This window comes from Myotis brandtii, unplaced genomic scaffold (assembly GCF_000412655.1).
Source record: "Myotis brandtii unplaced genomic scaffold, ASM41265v1 scaffold247, whole genome shotgun sequence".
In the NCBI taxonomy this organism is placed as follows: Eukaryota; Metazoa; Chordata; class Mammalia; order Chiroptera; family Vespertilionidae; genus Myotis; species Myotis brandtii.
The window spans coordinates 983,546-987,162 of record NW_005359352.1 but is presented as its reverse complement, the minus strand read 5'-3'; positions in this window follow the sequence as shown (position 1 = coordinate 987,162).

Below are 3,617 nucleotides of genomic sequence, written 5' to 3'. Positions count from 1 at the left end.
CCCTCCCTGCCCTCCCTCCGAGATTCCACCTTCTGTTCCACTGAGCTCAGCTTCTGTAGGTAAAACAAACTCTCCCCTGAGCATGAGGTCAGAGAGGGAGTGAGACCGGGTTCTCCTGCCTGAGACTGCCGGCCGGGCGGGAGCGGAGGGCTGGCTCCAGGCTACACGGCCAGTGCATGTAGGGGTGGCCCTCGGCCTGTCCTGGGGGGGGATGGAGAGGGTGGCATGACAGGAGAGCTCAGAGATGGAGTGGACGGGCAGACACAGGGTGTGCCTGGGAGGGTCCGGGAGGGTCCCCGAGAGCAGAGAGAAGCTGGGGCCGAGCCCGAGCCCAGAGAACAGACCACAAGGCCCCAGCCTCAGAGCTCACGCGGGGACAGTCGTCAGGAGAGCCGCTGGCCCAGCCCCACCCCTGCATTTCACTCAGTCCCGCCTGCTGCCCAAACCCCGGGACCCCAGGTTTCAGCACCCGGTGGGCGGGGGCAGGGAAGGGAGAGCACCCAGGAGAGTGGGGTCCCGGAGGGTGCACCCCATCGCTCCGCAGTGTGACCGAGCCTGTGTCCTTCCGCAGGACGATGGGCTGCCAGCAAGCCAGACCTGCAGCAATGCCAGCCCCTAAAAGGCAGCCAGGCCTCCAGCCAAGTGCAGGCCCTGCGTTGCCAATAAGTGACGTGAGCTGGGCCAGTCAGCCCTGTGGGGCCTTCGTGTCCTGTCTGTGCGATGGGGTGCGGTGGGGGCTCCTCCTGGGCCTCTAACATCCTGTGTTGAGTCTCAGCCTAACACGGCTGTGAAAAAAAGCAACCCCTTGCCCGCCGGCGGGGCTCGGTGTCTGAGCGTCGACCTAGGAACCAGGAGGTCAGGGTTCGATTCCCGCTCAGGGCACAGGCCCGGGTTGCAGGCTCGACCCCCAGTGGGGGGCGTGCAGGAGGCAGCGGATCCATGATTCTCTCTCATCCTTGGGGTTTCTCTCTCTCTCTTCCTCTCTGAAATCAATAAAAAAATATTTTTAAAAATAAGCCACCTCTTCAAATGGGGACACTCTCCCCATGAAGTCCTTACAGAAACTAAAGAGAAAAGTAGCCAGGGAGCTCGGACATCCTGTTTTTAGGGCAAATTTCCTCTCAGTTATAAATAAGCAGCTCTCGGCGGAAGGGAGCCGCACAGCTTTGCCCTTCACACAGGAGCACACGCTTCTGCGAAGAGAGGATGTGACCCGCCGGGGAGGCATATTCCTGTTGACAGCTGTTGCCAAGGCAACCCCAAGCCAGGCTGCAAACAGGTAGAAGCAGCTGGCTTTCCTTACTCACCTTGGAAATCACCGGGAAGCGGATCCTGTTTCCCTAGCGTCACAGGTGGGAGCCGAGAGCCTGGTTCTTCGCTTCAGGGCTGCGCACGGCCCCGGGCTTCGCTGTGTCCCCGGGGGTTCACTTCCTCTCTGCGTCCCGCGGGCTCGGCCTGGACCGGTGGGAAAGGCCCGGGGGTCAGGGCGCTGGTGCCCCGGGAGACACCGTGGGCCAGACTTTCATCCGGGGTTCTTCCCTGAACGGGGAAAAGACACTTTTATTTTGATTGCATAAGACAAGGGGGCAGCCTGCCCTCTGAGTTCTAAGAAAAGGTGGGAGAGAGAGGAGCCCGCGGAGGCTGGGGAGGCGGTGAAAAGGGGACAGAGCAGGGAGCGGAGGGGCGGCTGGTGGAGGGAGGGCTCCCCGCAGGGGTCTGTGCTGCTCTGCAGCCTCCTCGCTGGGAGAAGGGCTGACGCTCCGCAGGGAGAACACCCGGAGGCTCATGGGAACGGGGAGGTTTGGTAGGACCAGGGGCCTCACAGGCCTTGGAGCTGGGGGAGCCGGCAGAGGTGACCCTGCCCAGGGGCTGGGGGGCCCACCCGGCCTCTGGCTCACACCCCAAAATGACTGGTGTTCTTGGCTCGGGGAGGGCACAGCACTTCCGCTGCCTCCCCCGGCCCATGGACACTTCAGCCTGGTTTCGGATATCCGGGCCCTGGGGGAAGTGAGGACCCCCCCCCAAGGGGAAATCCCGCCCCTCCTATGCCCCAGGATGGCTCTGTGGTTTCCAGAGGGAAGCAGAGGGCGACCTGTGGGAAATAAGGGTTTTCCTAATTCCTTCTGCACCGCGCCCGGCTTCCTTCCTCAAACACAAGTCACAGACCAGCACAGCCGAGGCCGGCCGGACCTCACTGGAGGGCGTGAGCCTCCCGTTAAAAATAATCTGCAAACAAAAAACCCTGCACCGCCAGGATGCAGCCGATCGATGATGCTCTCCTCACTGATGTTTCTATTTGTCTCTCTCCCTCCCTCGTCCTCTTTCTGGAAGCAATAAAAACATTTAAACAATCCTATATAATAAGAGGCTAACATGCAAATCGACCATATGGCAGAATGGCCGGTCGCTATGACGCGCACTGACCACCACGGGGCAGACGCTCAATGCAGGAGCTGCCCCCTGGTGGTCAGTGTGCTCCCACAGGGAGAACACTGCTCAGCCAGAAGCCGGTTCACGGCTGGCAAGCACAGTGGCAGTGGCGGGTGCCTCTCCCGCCTTCGTGGCAGCGCTAAGGATGTCCTAGTCCTAGTGACGTGGGGAGCAGGCCTAAGCCGTCAGTCGGACATCCCCGGAGGGCTCCCGGACTGTGAGAGGGCACAGGCTGGGCTGAGGGACCCTCCCCACACCCCGAGTGTACGAATTTCATGCACCAGGCCTCTAGTATTTAAATAAAAAACAACCTGCAGCGCTATATCAGGAGCCCAGGGCGTCTCCCAGGGAAGGCCCCGTCCCCGGCACCTGGGGGAGCCTGTGGAAGGCAGTGAGCAACAGCTAACACGCATCGGGCTTCCTGGCGCCAGGTGCTGCTCTCAGCTAGCCCAGCGGCAGCTCTGTGAGGTGGGCGTCATTGCCATCATGTTACAGAAGCGGAGGCGCACACACAGAGAGGTTCATCCACCAGCCCAAGGCTGCACAGCGGGGAGTGGCACAGCCGGACTCGATCTCGGACAGTCGGCCACATCTGCTGCCCCGGATGCTGCCTTTCCCCTCTCAGAGCCAGGAAATCAGTGAGGGGTTGAGCCCTGGTCTCCCTTTTACCTGGCAAGTCCCCTCTCAGCATCGTTCTCCTCACCTGTGAAGTCAGGTGAGAGGTCCGAGAGATGGAGGTGGACGCTGCAGTCCTTGTGCAATCTGGTTCGTGAGCTCGATTTATAACTTTTAAGTAGTTAGACACACACCCTTCTCTTTTGATCCCCAGTTCAGCCCCTGGTGCATAGTAGGTGCCCAACCGATGTACCCAGTTTCCATTAGCAGTGCTGTGGGGAGGGGAGCTTGTCAAGCAATGGCAAAGCGTTTCCAGATCCTGCCACCAGAGGGCAGGCAAGCACAGCAGCTGGAGCGCTGGCCCAGCACCAGGGAGAAGGCGGAGTGGGTGGGTTCCTGGGCACCCAACCTCCAGGCCTGCAGGACGGAAGGCCAGGTGGAGTGCTGTTTGCTCGTGGCTGCAGGCCTGCGAGGGGCAGGTGGTGCGGGGTGACCTCCTGAAGCCCCCCACTAGCTGGCCGGCTGTACAGCTGCCCCCCCCCCCCCCCCCCCCCCCCCCCCCCCCCCCCCCC